General features: G+C 41.8%; 1 pseudogene across 1 annotated transcript; it reads left to right on the top strand.

The window, feature by feature from the left end:
* Nucleotides 1-1,736: 1,736 nt before the first annotated feature.
* LOC309844981 (retinitis pigmentosa 9 protein-like) lies at nt 1,737-17,057 on the top strand (annotated as a pseudogene). Its single transcript, XR_014316544.1, has 6 exons — nt 1,737-2,030; nt 6,057-6,087; nt 7,190-7,319; nt 12,482-12,570; nt 15,413-15,474; nt 16,859-17,057. The product of XR_014316544.1 is annotated as a retinitis pigmentosa 9 protein-like (transcript).
* Nucleotides 17,058-18,990: the final 1,933 nt, after the last annotated feature.

Genomic DNA, 18,990 nt, shown 5'->3' on the forward strand with positions numbered 1-18,990 from the left:
GCCAAAATTTGCAGCATTATTTACTACAACCAAGATATGTAAACAACCTGCGTCCATCCATTGATGAATGGATAAAGAATTGAAATATTATTCAGCCATAATAAGGAATGAAATCTTGCCATTTTTGACAACATGAATGGGCATAGAAGGTATTATGCGAAGTGCAAGAAGTCAGACAGAAAAAGACAATACCATGATTTCACTAACATGTGGAAACTAGAAGAAAAAACAAAGCAATAGAAACAGTTTCATAGAGAACAAATTGGTGGATGCTACAGGGGTAGGGTGGGGATGTGTGAGATAGGTGAAGAGGATTAAGAGGCACAAACTTCCAGCTATAAAATAAGTAAGTCACAAGGAAGAAAAATGCATCACAGGGAATATAGTCAATCATATTGTCATAACTTTGCATGGTGACAGATGGTAACTACACATATCAAGGTAAACATTTCTTAATGTATATAAATGTTGAATCGTTATGTTGTACACCTGAAACTAATACTGTATGTCAACTACACTTCAATTAAAGAAGAAAAGATGGGGCTAGGGTTGGTCAAATTTATGCCTCATTCTCAATGGTGCATATTTCTCTAGTGTTCAGAACACTTGTGTGTTTATATAATTTGTGTCTTCTGCAGACAATGCTAGACAAATACCATCTATATTTTTCCCTGGTTCTCCTTTTTTAGATTCTATAGACCATCTTGTTTCTGTAATACAATTAAGTCACACTTTTTGTTTCTCAATCATATCTTCCTTAGACTATATTCTCCTTGACTAGATGGAAACATCTTGTAAGACATTTACAGGCCACTTATTGGCCCAACAACTGGATTGGTTCATGCAACAGTTCACTTTCAGAGGGAAACCAGATTTCCAAGCTCTGGGACACGTCAGTGTAACATGTGTTTCTGTTCATAGCCTTTGTGTTTTGGTTCATTTGGATTTTTTCTAATAAATATGAAGGAGGTCCTTATATATTTTAAGTATTACATATTGAACGCCACATTTGAGGGGAATATTCCCTATCCTGTTACTTTTACTTCCTTTGTGGTTTCCTCCATTATGTTAAAGCTAAAATACTGAGCGGAACTTCACATATATGCATTTACAAAATACAACCTAGTTAAGCACTTTTAACAATTCGCAGCCTGGCTCCATGACTTATACTGCGACATCCTTAGGCATGTTATTTAACTCTCTCGGTCTCTTTATCTATAAAAGAAGGGTAATACATACGGGTAATAACTGCGCTTAGTAAGTTTTTAAAGATTAAATCAACTTTTCTTACTAGCTCAGTTCAGTGACAAGCACATAAAAAGCGCTCAGTGTCTACAGCCTTCCGCGCGGCACCCAAACCTTGTCAAGATAGAGGGCAGGCTGGCTCTGTCTTAACCAAGCGCTGGAAAATCAGAGAATTACTCTGAGGTGTCTTGCTCTCTTCAAAGCTGGGTGAATCCCAGCACCAAGTAGCACAGCCAGTGTCTAGCCAGGGGGGCTGCAAAGCCTCCGGGTTCGGGTCCCCGGGTCCTCCCGGGGGAGGGGCGCGCGCGAGGGGGCGGGGCTCCCCGGGGGTCCCGCAGGCCTCCACCGCCCCCCTCGCCGCCGCCGCCAGGGGGCGCGCTCCGATCCCGGTCGGCCTAGCGGCGGGGCCCGGGAGCTCCCAGCCTGGACTTGGGGCCACTACACGGGAGGCGGCGGGGAGGCCTGACCGGAGGCGGGGACCACGAGGCTTCGGCGGGGACAGCGGGCCCTACTCGGGCGGGCGGCGGGAGGGGGCGCTGCGGGCCCGGCCGGCCGCGGCGTGAAGGAAGTGCCGTCTTCGCCGCCTCTGCCGCCTGAGGTGCGCCGCCGGGCCACCTCACCGGGCGGGCCGCGATGTCGTCCCGGCCGGGGCGCGACGATGCGGGGGCCGGGGGAGTGCGGCAGCCGCGGGAGCCGGCCGAGCAGGAGCTGCAGCGGCGCCGGGAGCAGAAGCGGCGGCGGCACGACGCGCAGCAGCTGCAGCAGCTCAAGCACCTGGAGTCCTTGTGAGTTCCCGCCGCCCCCGCTCCTCCGAGAGGCGCTGGGTCGCGGTGAGCCGGCGCCGCGGGGGCGCGGGAGGCTGGGTTCCCGGGGACCCGTGCGGCGCTGGCGCCCGGACTTGCAGTCGCGCCTCCGCGGGGAGGGAAGGGCCGTTCCCCCGGCGCGCCGAGCGGCCTGGCCCGGCAGGGGAGCTCGGGCTTTATTCCCCGCCCGAGGTCGTGCGGCCGCGGCTCTGCATGGCGCTGAGGACCGTGCGGCACTCCGTGGTCGCTGGGTGGGGAATTGGGGACTGAACACGCGGCAGGTGCGGTGAGCGCTGCCGTCCTGCCCTTTCAGGGTGGTTGGCTCACGGGGCCCGCCGGGCACCGGATAACCCCCCATTCCCTTCATCTGCGGCTGAGAAGGGAAGAGAACACGCCGTCCTCTACCGTTAGTGCAGTGGGGAGGGCAGGGCTGGAGAATGGGGTGACGGACCTGTCCCTAAAGATCCCAAAGACGGAAGAGTGAAGACTTGTTCTCTTTAGTCCTTAGGGCTTTTACCAGCAAGACGGGTGGGGGCTACAAAGAGGCCAATTCCAGCTCAGCCAAAAGAATTAGGACCAGAGTCTCCTGGGGTTGCTGGTCAGCATGGCCTGATCGAAAGGGGCGCGGTGCGCCCCCAGCTCCAGCGGGATCAGGGAGAGAGTCTGGAAGCCGCGGGAGGAGGGCGGATTGGAAAGGAGACTGAAACCTCAGGTAGGAGGTGGAGTCCTGACCTTCCAGTTCTTTTCTGTGATTCTGTCTTTCTGTAGTTAGCTGGCAGACTTGTAAGATTGGTGCTCACGGAGTTCTTCCATACATACTTAGATTCTATTTCAGGCGCTCGCATTACCTTAGCTAAGATGATGATGATGTAAGGAATAGTCCGCAAAGGACTCAGATTCTTTATAATTAACCTGGGAGCTTTGACACAAAATGCATTGCACTGTTGGAGGCTGGCCTGCTCTTTTCAGTGTGACCCTTGAGCCATCAACTACCTTCCTTTATATTTGTGAGAACAGTTGTAAATGGGATTTTTTAGGGAATGTGATTGCTAAAGATTTCACAATGTGTAGTTCCATCACACTCCTTTTCATCTTGGCAATAACAATTACATATTTTTCAGGAATTTGGATTTCTGTTTAATTGGCCATATGTTGTTTTTGTACAACTCCTGTGGCTCATAGGATGTATTACTGGATTATTGGATTCATAGACTACTACCAAACTCCCTTTGGTCTCTGTGCAAAAGCCATGGCATCAGTATTTTAAACGAATGGCTGCAGATGAACTATATTATTTCTCCAATTTGTGCAGTTTCCATTGTTCTCCTAGATTATGTCACCATGTTGTGTTGGAAAATATTTTAAGCATTTGCTTTGGAAAATCACTGTACCACACCTTAGAAGCTAAATCTATTCATGCCTAGTTGTTTACTATGTAGTCTTCATGGGGCAGATCCTCCTCTGCTCAGAAAAACTCCAGATTAGAGACTCATGACATTTGTTATTTACTCCCTGCAAAGCTGTTTTCTTCCACCTCTGTTGCCCCAGATCTTGGCCTCTGTGATGCTAGTGCTCCAGTCCGGAGGTGCCTCATAAGGTTCTTGAGAGCATGGACTTGTCTTCAGCAAAGGACTGAAGCCAGCATTGTGAAGTGTGTGGGATAAGTCAGTTGCCCAAAGTATACAGTGAGAATGAATCGTCATTCAAACTAAAGGTTTTTACCTCCAAAGCCCATGAGGTTTCTACCCTGCCTCACTTTCCTTCTGCAGGATTCACATTAACACTGATTTAAAACTGAAAAATTCTCTTGCTAAAATTCTACCTACTCCAAGAAGTTAGATTATTTCCTTGTATCAGGACAATTATAAAGATGTATTGTCATTTCTGAGTGCAGTTTTCTTTATTTTATTTTATTTGTCAGAGAGAGAGTGTGTGTGTACATGCACAAGTGGGGGTGGGGGGCCAGCAGGCAGAAAAAGAAGCAGGGCCCCCGCTGAGCAAGGACCCTGGGATCATGATCTGAATCGAAGGCAGATGCCTAACCAACTGAGCCACCCATGTATCCTGAGAGCAGTTTTCATTTTATATGTTTTTTGGATTTAACTAGTTATATCCTTATGCCCTTAGTTCTCCCTTCTAGTATCTAACAACATGCCTAGCACAATATTTGATTACTTCTACAAGGAGTAAGCTTTTATATGGAATCTTTAATACTTCCTGAATATCAAATTTAGTTTTGCCTATTGTACCCACTCTTTTTTTCTAGTAGGAAAATATCAAGTTAGGGCTAGAATGGAGGTTATATTCCTCAAACTATTACAGAAATAGCATTATTAAAACAGAAATCTAGCATATATAACTCTATAGCAGATATGAACTCTTAATAGCATATTTTTGGCTCCATTTTTCTTTCTTAGCCCTAAGTTACCTTGGTTTTTCTTTCAAAAATATATTAACCTGTGTTTATACCGACAGAGCTGTAATGTAGTTACCACTGATTTTATTTTCTTTTGCAATTAAAAAGCATTTTGCAAGTTAATGCATGTAGATTTGAATAGAATGAAAAACAAAGATTTCTTCCATTTATTATCCTTAGTTCCTTTCCCTAGGGGCAAGCATGTAATTAGTTTCTTTGCTATCCTTTAGAGGTACCTAAAAGGTATGTATCTGTGTGGCCATATATAGTCTCTTTCTTCCCATGCACACAAATAGAAGCTCACCAAATTGTTTTGTTCCATATCTCCTCCCCCCACTTTTTTTTTTTTTTAATTTAAACTGTTATGGAGCTTGCCCCATGTCAATATGTAATTCACTTTTTAAAAATTTATTGATGTGTATCTGTTCATAAATGTAAATCTGTTCATTATAGAACACCTAATTACTCACCCTTGCTTCACCATCTGGGTGCAGCAATGTTGAATCTCTCACATTTCTTTCCAAGTTTCTAGAATCTTTTCACAATTTTAAGCCAGCTGCTATGCCCAGATGTCCTCAGTAAAATGTTCTTTGTGGGGGTGCTAAATGGACCCAGGATGTTTGGTTATCACGTTTCTTTTTTTCATTCTTATTTTCCTTCATGGTCCCATAGGTATTCACAGTTAAAAGCCAAATAAACACCCACGTGGTGTATGTTCTAGCTAGAAGTGGGTCAGCACTGAAAAGTGAACATGAGCATTTGGTACTAATTATCCAGATTTTGAGTCCAGAAGCCTTTTGGGGCAATTCCGGCAGAGTAATGGGAAGTGAAAATGAATTGGTTGCATAGGCATGTTGTATATGTTCCCTTGGCGGGGGTGGTCTGAGAGCTCAAAGGAAAAGTCCATTCCCTGCTTACTCTAGCAGCATTCTTGCTGAATGCTGCCTGTCATCAGGCACCGGGCAAGGGTGCTGGACCCTGGGTCCAGTGAGGCTGTCAGAGAGCTGAGGAGCAGATGGCTCACTCTGCAGGCAGGGTGGTGGGCAGGATTTGAACCAGGATCTGCAGGGAAATGAGAAAGCCTCTAGGACAGATCAACTCCATTTCCTTCCCTTCCAACAGTCCCTCCTGCCTCCCCCGCTCATGCTGCCCCCAACCAAGTTAGAAAAGACTTCTTAATCTCCTCCCCCATGTACCTCTTCAGTGTTGAGTAAGTGGATGTTTTGCTAGGTAAATAACCTGACAGCTGTGACAGTTTGGAACCATGATTAGCTCACAGGTCTTCTTGGACATTTCCCCTGCAATCTCTTGCTTTCTCTTCTTCAACAATAAAGTCACTGTGCTCCGACACCTAGTTATTACCTCAGTGAATTTCAGTTCTGGATCTCTGCAGAATGTGGTATAGCATCAGTTTATTTATATGGGATCTCTGACTGCTGGGCATATTTTATTAACTGCTTTCAATTTAATGTACTTTTAAGGTTTTACTAAAAATATCCTTTTTATTTTGGCCTACAGTTGCTTTTTGCTCACTAAAATGTGTTACATTCCTGTTAACATGATTGATGATGTTTTTTTCTTTTCATTTCTAGTTATGAAAAACCTCCTCCTGGGCTTATCAAGGTCAGTGTGAAGTTTGTGCGTTTGGTCATCCTCTTAGACATATTTGACTCAGTGCTCAGGCTCAGTAACTTGTTATGAAAACTTGTTGCATGTGATTTTGAACGTCCTTTTATGGAACCCTGCTTCTTCCTGCAGATGCCAGTCGGTTCATACACTTTGGGCTTTCTGTGTGCAGCCTGTGCCTTTGTAGAAATGTAACCAGTTTTGTGTCTGTTCCCTAAGAAACGGTGGCAGGCCCGCATGTTCCTTGGCGCTCAGTCCCCTTCTCCCTCCCTCTCTCTTGCTGTGGCCGCATCTTCTCACAGCTGTGCTCCTTCTCTGACTTGCTGCTGGTTTCCTGAGTATCATTAGCTCAGAGAACAGTAGTCTCTGGGGAAACTGGAAGGTCTCCTGGTCCAGCCCCTGGTGCAGGACACCCCCCTGTCCACCTCCACCCCTGGCAGCACCTGGCCCCAGAGTTCAGTCTCTCTGCAGAAGGAAGACCTAGAGGGCTTCTTGCTCACATTCAATGAAAAGAAAAGATTGTTACAAAACCTTCTTCCATTATAAATTTAATATTCATGGGAACTGAAAACAATCAGATGGTTAAAAAAAAAGCACCTTAATTGTGTAACGAAGTTATTTGGTGGTAAAACACACTTCATAAATACAGCAGATATGAGATTATAAAATGTAACAGTGGTTTCCAAGGGATAATTGTTTTTAGTTTAACATGTTATTTTTATTATTTTAAAAAATCTTGTTTAACTCTGTACTTTGCTTTATTCCACAAGGCCTTTAAGGTAGCAGAAAAGTTTGTGATCTGAATCTAATTTTTGTAATCTAGAATCAGGATTTGGAGCTCACAAATCATTCTTAAGTGAACGATACTAGTAATATCATTTTTAATCATTTTCATGACATAATTCTTCTGGTACATTTATTTCTGTTTTTTTCTGTTAGGTATAATTTGTCTTTCTTTCTAGTACTTGAGAGGGTCACTTAGGATGACATGGGCATGTCCAGCCCATGAGAAAGCCAGGCAGTGCTGTGTTCTGAAGCAGGTAGGAGAGAATTCCTGGGCTTTTTTGCCATGTCGTGTACACGTTGTTTCGTTTTTTAGGAAGCTGAGACTAAGCCAGAAGACTGTATACCAGATGTACCAGGCAATGAAAATGCCAGGGAATTTCTGGCTCACGCACCAACAAAAGGACTTTGGATGCCACTGGAGAATGAAGTCAAAGTTATGCAGTGTGAGTACAGGAGAGTTGCAAGTAACACTCTTCTGTACACGCAAGTTATACACCACGATTTACAAAGCGTGTTTACTTTTTTTGTTGTTTAATTTGTTGTCACCGCAGCCCTGTTAAGTCAAGGCATAATCTCTGTTTTATAGTTAAGGAAGCCAATCTGCATATGTGTTAGTAGTTTGAGGTAAGAGGTAGAGGAGAGCTTTAACTCCAGAGCTTCTGACTCCAAGGGCAGTCAGTGGTCGCCCACAGGACCATAGCTGCCTTTGGAGTTCACTCTTCGTCAATACTCCAGTAACAAAAAGGATATTCCGTAGTAGAAATGCCAGGAAGGACAAGGGATGTATTGGAAGGCAGGTCCCTTTGGGTCTTGCATCATCATTCACTACCACACCCCCGTATCAGTGTTGTTAAGGTTTCAACCATGTAACCTGGAAAGAGCTGTGAGCCCAGAGGGTGGGTCCACAATGGTGTGTTGTTCTTGCATGACCCCCACCCCACCAGGGCCACAACACTTTTCATCTAGCATAAGATGGTATTTGAAGAAAGGGTACTGCTACCTTTTAAAGACATTTGTTTGTCCAAAGATTCTTCATACACATAATTAAAATAGTTTCCAGTCTCTTTTTCTCCATTTCCATTTATAGATTTTTTTTACTTTATTTTGATATTTATCTCATATGTCTAAGATCACATATTTATTGATTTTTCAGGTTTAGGTGTTATTTGTTGACATTGTACAATGGAAGATGAGAATTTAGCTCTCTCCTGGTCTTACCACACACATCTACCTTATTATATCCCATCTTTCCCAAAATGGTTTTTTCATAATTTTGGTTAGATAAGTCTTTGATGTTTATTTCATTATGATAATATCCAGAGCTGAATCATATAGTAAACTGATTACTTTTCATTTCATGCATCCTGAAGACTTCCCTCCTTTCCCCTGGATTAATGGTTGTCTTGTTTTTTGGTATTTGTGTGTGCATGTGTGCATTTTGTTTTATTCTGTTATTGTTTTTGGCTTCCATGTACTGATTTTTACTCCAATTGTTCTAAAGGTTCAATCTTAAGACCTTCACATGCTTAAGGCATTCTGTTAATTTCATCCTTTCACAATGGTTGCTCCCATGCTTGTCATCCAGAGATCTCCCTTCACTTTGGGTTTTGAATTGAATGTTTGCGTCCCTGTACAAATTCATATGTTGAAGCCCTAATCTCCAGTGGGATGGTATTTGGAGATGGGGTCTTTGGGTAGTGATTAGGATTAGATGAATGATGAGGATGGCTCTGATGATGTGTTAGTCCCTCTTTTTTTTTTTTTTTTTAAGATTTTTTATTTTATTTATTTGGCAGAGAGACATCACAAGCAGGCAGAGAGGCAGGCAGAGAGAGAGAGAGAGGAGGAAGCAGGCTCCCTGCCGAGCAGAGAGCCCTATGCGGGACTCGATCCCAGGACCCTGAGATCATGACCCGAGCCGAAGGCAGCGGCTTAACCCACTGAGCCACCCAGGTGCCCAGTGTATTAGTCCCTCTTAAGAAGAGACCAGAGAGCTTGCTGTCTCCAGTGTGAGGACACGCTATGAGAGGACATAGCTGTCTACAAGTCAGTAGAGTAATCATCAGAAAACAACCTTGTTGGCATCCAAATTGGAGATTTCCAGTGTCCAGCACTGTGAGAAAATAAATTCCTATTTTGTGTTAGGGGAACCTTGAATTAAGACACCATCTTAGTGTCTTAGTGTCAAGCTAAGTTTCCCTTAGCTTCTTTCCTCTGTTGAATCTTCTGTTTCCTGTATGTTGAGTCATCTTTTTTGTTATGATCTCTTGTTATGTTGGAGCCAAGACCATTAAATGGGGAAAGGACAGTCTTTCTTAAAAAAAAAAGAATAGTTATTCCCATGCAAAAGAATGCATTGGACCCTTATCTAATACCATATACAAAATTTAACCTTAAGTGGATCAAAGACAAGTGTAAGACCTAAAACTATAAAGTCTCTTAGAAAACATAGGGCAAAGCTGTACAAAATTGGATTTGGCAGTGATTTCTTGGATCAAACACCAAAGGCACAAGCAACAACCAAAAAAAGGGACAAATTTGACTTCAAAATTTTGTGAATAAAAACATTATCAATAGAGTAAAAAGGCAGCTTTCAGAATGGGAGAAAATATTTGCAAATCATATCTCATAAAGGATTATATCTATAATATATAAAGAACTCCTAAAAATAATGAAGAGACAATCTGATTAAAATTTGGTAAAGGACTTGAATAGACATTTCTCTAAAAAAGGCATATAGATATCCAGTAAGCTCATGAAACGATTCTCAGTATCAGTAATCATTAAGGAAATACAAATCAAATCTATAGCGAAATATCACCTCATACCCATTAGGATGAGTATTAATCAAAAAAACAGAATGTAACAGATGTTGGCACATGGACACAGCCTTCTAGCTTCCCAGGATTATGTCAGAATTTTTGAAAGCCCTCTATGGACATCCCACTCCCCAGATCTTTTACATTTTTAGCTGGGTTCCTGTTTATCAAATGATATCACAGCCATTGGCAACTATGATGTTAAACAATTCCAGGTGGTTGTTTTCAACAAATATCCTGAGGGATTGGGCTTTAGGAAGAGCTGTATGACTGGTTACATAGCAACAACATGCTGTCAGTATGGCTCTATGCTCTGGGATTAGGGTTTTTTGGGGGGCTCGTAACCTGGTCTTACCCCCTTGAGGGTTGAGGACTCTTGCTTTTCATAGCTGTCATGGTTGCAAGGCTGTTAGTTTTTAAGATTATTATGGAGATCAGGAGAGAGGGCTGGGAGTAGGTCTGGTTAAAATGCCAGAAATCCTGCTGTTCTTACCAAACTTCACTAGCTTTTCTTGAATGAATGCTCCTCAGATTGTGGCAAACCTTTGGTTAATTTCTAGAGTTTCAAATAAATTGATTTGGGCAAGTTTACAACTATTTCCAGTGCTTTTATAGAGCACTGGGCATTCTTGAAGTGCTTCCTGGCTTGTTCCTTTTGAAAAGAGTCTTCTTCATTGTTATTTTTATGGGATGTCAGGAAGAGAATTAAAGCAAGTAAAAATGTGTTTAGTTTGTCATCTTTACTTGGAAATCTACAGGTTTGTGTTTTTTTTTTTTTTTTTTTAAGTTTGAAAACTGCTCTGTCTTATGAGGTGGTTACTCACATTATTTATTTTAGAGAATGGGAATGAGCATGGTTAAGTGGGGGAAGAGGGGCAGAAGGATAAACTCTTGAAGAGCCCTACCCAGGGCTTGATTTTACAACACATGAGCTCATGACCTGAGCCAAAACCAAGAGTCAGATGCTTAACAAACTGTACCACTTACGTGCCTCCATTTCAGTTACCATTTTATCGTTATTTGCATTGACTTGGAAAATAAGTCTGGATTGGGACCATAGCTAGTTTTACTCACTTCTAATTTTCAGGGGCCTGCAGGGGACATAATGATGTGTTGATATGGTCATATAATTTTGTGAAATTTGCCAAAGCAAGATATTTTTTTTTCCTAAAGAACCCCCACCATAATTTAAACTCAGGCCCCACAGAATTTTGACTCATCCCAAATGGGGTAAAAGACACATGTACATGTACATCCTTTCATTGATTTTACTGATTGTGGTGTTATCTAGAACAGTGGTTCTCAAATTTTAATATGTCTATGAATCACCAACTAATCTTAAAATTCTTGTGTGTTTCCACATTTCTGGGATGGGTCTAACACTATGCATTTCTAACAGTCTCCCGTGTGTTGCTGATTTTGCTTGCCCATGACTGCATTATGAATAACAAGAATCACCTTTCCTTTAACAGTAACAGAATTCTGAACACCAAGAACTTTGGTTTGAAGGAGTATAATCCTTCTTTCCTGAACTTTAAATGTCTGGGGAGTTAAAGACCGGGACAGCTCAGAAGCAATCAACAAAGAATCTCCAGATTTCATTCTTTTTTAATGGTTTCCTGTATCCAACCCTCAGAATTAAAAGGGAACATCCCTTCTCTTTCACTTCATACTTTGAGTACCTGTCAACACGGAGCAAACCTGGCTGATCTTACTCCTATTTCTTGCTTTCTGACTTCCTTGGTTGGAGTTCCTTAATGTCCAAAAACAGAGGGTCTCACTTAGCTCACCACTCATATGACTTCCTGATTGCCTCAAATCCAGATGGTTTTGAGAGGATGAAAACAGGTGAGGGAAGTAACAAGGATCTCACCCATTCCTGCTTTTTTCACCACTTCATTTTTCCCACATCAATGCCTGATGCCAAGTCTGTAGTCCCTGAAATTCCATGAAGGTGTGTGTTTCCCTCTTTTGCCCAGGAATATGTGTGTGCATTTTCTTATTATGCCTCTTCCCAGTTCCTCATCAGGGCCGGCTTCTTCTAATAATAAACCTTTTTACAAAGGACAGGTTCACCTATTCAGCAGGTGAGGCTATATTAGAGTGCTAATGGAATTAACATTGTAAGATAATTTCTGATTTGTTTTAATTAAAGGTGAGGGATTTTTTTGTAGTTATTTACTCAATCAGAGAAAGAAGTTATTTGCTCTAGTGTCTAAAATTGTAAATGAGAATCAAGAGTCTCTTGATGAATAGAAGAGACCTCCCCTTTGAAAAATACTTTAAGCTACAGCCTAAAAACAATTTCATTCTATAGTACTTTTACATTGGATTACTTAATACCTATCTGGTGAGGTGATATTTATTCCTAAAGCTACATGAATAAAGATTATTTGGGGAAGCAATTAGTTCCCCTTTATTTCCTAGGATCTTACATGGTTTATCCACTCATTGCATTTGCTTTTAGAATTGGAGTTTATTTTTTTTTTTAAGATTTTATTTATTTATTTGACAGAGAGAAATCACAAGTAGTCGGAGAGGCAGGCAGAGAGAGAGAGAGGGAAGCAGGCTCCCTGCCGAGCAGAGAGCCCGATGCGGGACTCGATCCCAGGACCCTGAGATCATGACCTGAGCCGAAGGCAGCAGCTTAACCCACTGAGCCACCCAGGCGCCCCAAGAATTGAAGTTTAATGAAGAAAAACTTTAAGATGATCTACTGATACTTCATCTTCGTTAAATGAAATTGTTATCTTACAGACATATTTCCCTTTTTCCTTTGTTTTTAGGTTGGCGGTGTAAACAGTAGGGTCACCGAACAGGCGACAAAGAATGCCCTTTTTTTATCAAAGGCAACCAGAAGTTAGAACAGTTTAGAGTAGGAAGTAGAACCCCACCTTGTCAATTTACATTTCTCAGAAATAGTAGATATTAATGAAACAGGCAGTAATCAGTGAACTGGAAGCTCACGTAAAATACATTCGCAGAAGCTTTTTCGCCAGAGTATCTGGTGTTGACTACATCTCTTATTAAATTACATTTGTGTGACAGTTAACAAAAAACTAACTTTTTATTAAAGTGTTATTTGTTTATACTTTGGGAATGATTCTTTTTCTAAAGCAGACTTTGTGAATTATTCAATCACTTGTTTTAACTTATATAAAAACTCATGTTTCATGAGTTTTCATGAGGGTTTTCGTTTCCCAGTCTTTAAAGACTAGATGTCTTTAAGTTATAAGCTAGAAGGGCACCTGGGTGGCTCAGTGGGTTGAGCCTCTGCCTTCAGCTCTGGTCATGATCTCAGGGTCCTGGGATCAAGCCCTGCATCGGGTTCTCTGCTCGACAGGGAGCCTGCTTCCCTCTCTCTCTCTCTGCCTGCTTGTGATCTCTGTCAAATAAATAAATTTAATTTAATTTAAATAAATAAAGAAATTATAAGCTATAAGTGTTAAATAAATTGTATATGCTCTTTAGTTGACAGTAAAATAGTATATCATTCCCTTACTTTATTTTAATAATGTCTAAGTATACTGAGATTATCAGCATATATCAAACTGGGGCCAACATTCACTAAAGTTTTTAAGACATTTAAAACATTGTGGGGCAGGGGTGCTTGGGTGACTCAGTAGTTTAAAGCCTCTGCCTTCAGCTTGGGTCATGGTCCTGGGGTTCTGGGATCGAGCCCCGCATGGCGCTCTCTGCTCGGTGTCCTCCCCCTCTCTGCCTCCTTATGATCTCTGTCTGTCAAATACATAAATAAAATCTTAAAAAACAAAATATTGTGGGGCAACTGGGTGGCTCAGTTTGTTAAGCATCTGCCTTCAGCTCAGATCGTGATCCCAGGGTCCTGGAATTGAGCCTCACATCAGTCTCCCTGCTCAGCGGAGAGTCTGTTTCTCCCTTTCCTTCTGCCCCTTCCCCGGCTCATGCTCTCTCTCTCTTTCTCAAATAAATAAACTCTTTTTAAAAAAAGACATTTAAAACATTATGGCTTTAATTATCTGAAATTATTTAATATTAATTATTTAATAATCCAAAATTATTTAATAACATAGGTGGAATGTCAGTTTTTATAGATACTATGTAAAATACAGTTTGGTGGTAAATCTCAAAAACTTTGAAGATAATTGTATTTTTTTTTGGCTCAGAATTCCCATTTAAGAAATTTAAGGATATAAGAGAAAAATCAATATGGACATAACTGTTTATGAATAAGGATATATATATATAAGGATAATTCTTATAATTTATGATTAAAACAATGGAAACAGGGCGCCTGGGTGGCTCAGTGGGTTAAGCTGCTGCCTTCAGCTCAGGTCATGATCTCAGGGTCCTGGGATCGAGTCCCACATCGGGCTCTCTGCTCAGCAGGGAGCCTGCTTCCCTCTCTCTCTCTCTGCCTGCCTCTCCGTCTACTTGTGATTTCTCTCTGTCAAATAAATAAATAAAATCTTAAAAAAAAAATAAAATAAAATAAAACAATGGAAACAAAAGAAAAATGGTAAACTTAATAGTCCAACATATCAACATAAATTTCTGTAAATGCAGATTACTTAGTCATTAGTAATTATTATTTACATATTTTGAGATTTTATTTTTAAGTAATCTCTACACCCAGCCAGGGGCTGGAACTCACAACCCTGAAATCAAGAGTTGCATACTTTATTGACTGAGCCAGCCAGGTGCCCCAGGAATTATGTTTTAGAGGACATAATGTCAGGCACCTGGGTGGCTCAGTTGGTTAAGCATCTGCCTTCAGCTCAGGTATGATCCCAGGGTCCTGAAATCTAGCCCCACATATAGCTGCCTGCTCACTAGGGAGTCTGCTTCTTCCTACACCCTGCTTGTGCTCTCTCTTTCACTCTCAAATAAATAAATGAAATCTTAAAAAAAAAAAACGTAATGTTATGGGAAAATACAAAGACATTGAAAAACAATAGAGTTGTGTATATAAGAGGATTATAGTTTTTCATAAATTACTAATAATGATTGAAAGAAAGAGATCAAATGTTAATAGTACCTCCCCAGGAAAGGAGGTAATAGGGTCTTTTTAAAAGATTATTTACTTTGAGAGAGAGAAAGAGAGTGTGTGTACATGTGCACACAAGTTGGGGGAGGGACAGAGGGGAGAATTTTCACGCATACTCCCTACTGAGTGCGGAACCCAATGTGGTGTTCAATCTCATAACCCATGAGATCATGACCTGAGCAGAAACCAACTGACTGAGCCACCCAAATGCCCCAGTAGGTTTTAGTTTGTCTTGCAGGGCTTGAACTCACAACCTCGAGATCAATACCTAAGCTGAGATTTTTTTTTTCTTTTTTTTTTAGATTTAGAGTTGGACATTTAACCAACTGAGCCACCCAGGTGCCCCACTTGTTTGTTTGTTTTTTTTTAAAGATTTCATTTATTTATTTGACAGAGAGACAGCAAGAGAGAGAATACAAGCAGGGGGAGTGGGAGAAGGAGAAGTATGTTCTTATGTTCTTATAAAGGATACTTCAATTATAATCTATATTTTTCTAATTAGAAAGTCCTTTGTCACAGCCCTCAGCAGGTTTGCAGTGATAATAACCCTTAGGAAGGATTAGAACATGTTAAATATAAAATTATACCAAATAGGAAAAAAAAACTGGTTTCAGTCAAATATGGATTTAATTTTTATTTAACTAATAATGCATGGAACCTAACGCAACCTTAACCTTTTCTCATCCTCAAGGCACAGGAAGATCCCATGTATGACATCATATGAGAGAATAAAAGACATGAAAAGGATGTAAAGTGAGATGGCCCTGGTGCTAACAATACCCCCTTAAAGTCTGAAATTATATATATAAAGTTGGAAACAACCATTCTAGTATTAGATGAGTGGTTTGGTGACTATGGTACTTCAACTGTGAACTATTTGGAAGGCAGGAGTCATCACAGGAAAGGCCAGTGGGTAGGGAACCTGTAGGCCAGCTTCATTTCACTTGGGTTAGCTTAAAGCAGTGGGCTTGGTCCTGCCTGCTCACACCTGATAGTTGATGTTGACAGTTGTAACTTAGTTTATCTTCTCCAGTGTCTTTACAGAGCTGAGCTATTTTTTTTTCCCTAAATATTTTATTTATTTATTTGAGAGAGAGACAGTGAGAGAGAGCATGAGCAAGGAGAAGGTCAGAGGGAGAAGCAGACTCCCGGTGGAGCTGGGAGCCTGATGCGGGACTTGATCCCAGGTCTCCAGAATCATGACCTGAGCCGAAGGCAGTCGTCCAACCAACTGAGCCACCCAGGCGTCCCAAGCTGAGCTCTTCTTAAAAATTATCCTTAGAGGGGCACCTGGATGGCTAAGTGGGTTAAAGCCTCTGCCTTCGGCTCAGGTCATGATCCCAGGGTCCTGGAATCGAGCCCCGCATCAAGCTCTCTGCTCAGCAGGGAGCCTGCTTCCCCGCCCCCTCTCTCTGCCTGCCTGCCTCTCTGCCTACTTGTGATCTCTGTCTAATAAATAAATAAATCTTTAAAAAAAAAATTATCCTTAGACCTGAATAGGATGAAGAAAGTGGAGGGTTTGATTTTCCCCAACTAGTTAAATGGAGTTCTGATTGTTAAAGAGATAGATTATCTAGATTATCAAGTGGCCAACTTGAGTGGTTGGAAGTGGTTGGGGGGTGCTAATGAAGGAAGGGAAGCATCTGTTTGTTTGTTTGTTTTAATATTTCTTTTTTTTTAAGATTCTATTTATTTATTTCACACACAGAGATCACAAGTAGGCAGAGAGGCAGTCAGAGAGAGAGGAGGAAGCAGGCTCCCTGCCGAGCAGAGAGCCCGATGCGGGGCTCAATCCCAGGACCCCGAGATCATGACCTGAGCCAAAGGCAGAGGCTTTAAATCGCTGAGCCACCCAGGCGCCTCGGGAAGCATCTGTTTAAAGTTATGTAGCAAGGACTGGAAAAACAGACAGAAATATTTAGGACAGTGAAAAAAATACAGAATGTCTTATACACTGGGTACAGTCCTGTCAAAGAGGCACCAGTGTGGACAAGAATGGGGAAAACATATTCATGTCTTCAGTAAGGTGGTTATTCATGATGTTTTTTACCCTCACTGCTGCCCTTATTTAATTTTTATCTACCTTTTTTTTTTTTTTTGAGTTAAATATGTTCTTTGGTTAATCTTCTATGTGTAGGATACAGCAATTGAAACAGTTACTAGAGGATTCTACCTCCGATGAGGATGGGAGCAGCTCCAGTTCCTCAGCAAGTAAAGAGAAACACAAGAAAAAGAAGAAGAAAGAAAAGCATAAGAAAAGGAAGAAGGAAAAGAAGAAGAAGAAAAAACGAAGGCATAAGTCTTCCAAGTCAAATGAGAGTTCAGACTCGGACTGAACAACTCGACTTTTTCAACATTCTCTTCTCCCACATCAGACACTGCGGCCAAAGACCAGAGGCGTGCAATCCGGGAGGACTAGGATAGAGCAGGGTATTTGGTGTCCTGCATGTGAATTCTCACCTGCCTTCCAGCAGAGATGTGACCCCAGGAGGGTGAGTTGTACTTTTCTGGGCGCTTGCTCTGGACAGTGGCTGATGTCAGGCAGGAGAGCTTTGTCCAGTGTGGTCCTCCCGCTGATCCCTGCAGTTTGTGATTCCTTCAAGCTGCCTCTGCCAGGGAGGTGGGACCAAGGGAATGAGTCTCTGAGGACGCTCCAGGTGCTGCTGCAGACTTCCCTCCCCAGGGCGCTACTTAGTTCCCAGAGACTTCAGGTTTGATTTTTCTCTGTATGCGAGGATAATAAAAGCTCATTATTTTATTTATTTAGAAAATATTCATTACTTTTGAATCATAATATACTTACACAGTCCAAATTTAAAAGGTTCATAAGGTTTGTTTAATGAGGAAAAATCCTCTTCTCTCTCCCAGCCACTCAGTTCCCTTCCTCCATGGCTAATGTTACCAATTTCTTGTGAAGTCATCCAGAAATATTTTTATATCATGGAAAAAATGTTTTCTTTCTTTTTAACATACTATAAACATTTGTCTGCACCATTTCTTTTTCATTTTTTAGCTGAACAATATAAAGCATATTGGGCCTTCCTGCACTCAACCAACTGAGCCACCCAGGCGTCCCTTGGGCCTTCCTGCACTCAAAAGAACCCTGTTCATAAACCCCTGGCATGATTGCTTGAGATTTTTTAATAGTGAGATACACTGTAATAACATTGAAAAATCATGTATTTAACTTGCTTACATCTTATTGCTATTTTCCCATGACTATTATTATTTCCATAATAATAGATTCAGAAAAATTATAATGGTATGGAGATTATTATACTGGGTCAGCTACACACATCCCCATATACATCTTCATTCCGTTGGCTAAGCACAGCCCACCTGGGAACTTGTCCCTTTGACTGCACTGCAGCTGAGACAGCTCAGTAGGTTGGGTAGGCCTGCAGCCCGGGGAGGGTGTCTGTTCTTTGCCAAGCCAAAGCAGAGCCAGATCTTGCTCCTGAGCAAGTGTCCTTCCCTCACCATCGTCTGTTGCTGCTTTCATCATTCTGGGTCCCAGGAACACCTTATTCCTACTTTATGCCACTTTCCCTGGGGATTCCCCCTCTTTTTTTAATTTTAACTTTTTAAATTTTTTAAAGATTTTATTTATTCGATAGTGGGCGTGTGTGCACATGAGTGGGGGAGGGGCAGAGGGCAAGGAAGAGCAGGCTAAGTAGGGAGGCCCACGTTGGGGCCCATCTTAGGACCCTGGGATCATGACAGGCTGACGCTTAATGGACTGAGCCACCTAGGCGTCCCACCCCTCTCTTTAAAGTATACATAATGCAGGCCAGGTTGACTCTTTCTCCAGCTTTCTGCAGTTAGTGCTTCTAGTTTTGGCCTTAGAAAATTTATCTCAGTAACACAATTGGCCCAGATTGGAATGGCCAGGATCTGTCAATACTGAAAATTATAAGGCTAGTAAATTCAGCCATGTCTTACACCTACCCTTGGCATCCTAGTTCAACATGCAGCAGGAAATTCTCATTTCAGGAATTTTCTTCCTCCTGCAGGAAACCCATTCATCATAAACATACTCAATGGCAATACAGGAGAATAATATAGCTGATTCTCAAACTTATGGTGCAGCAAAATCACCTGGGGGGTTGTTAAAACAGATTCCTGTGTCTTAACTCCTAGAATTTTAGAATTTCTGATTACTAGGTCTGGAGTGGACTGGACAATTTGCAGTTGTGACAAATGCCCAAATGATGCTGACACTGTTGGTCTGGAGGCCAGACTTAGAGAACCACTGCTCTAAATGTTAAA

The sequence above is a fragment of the Mustela nivalis genome (assembly GCF_964662115.1).
Source record: "Mustela nivalis genome assembly, chromosome: 12".
Lineage (NCBI taxonomy): Eukaryota > Metazoa > Chordata > Mammalia > Carnivora > Mustelidae > Mustela > Mustela nivalis.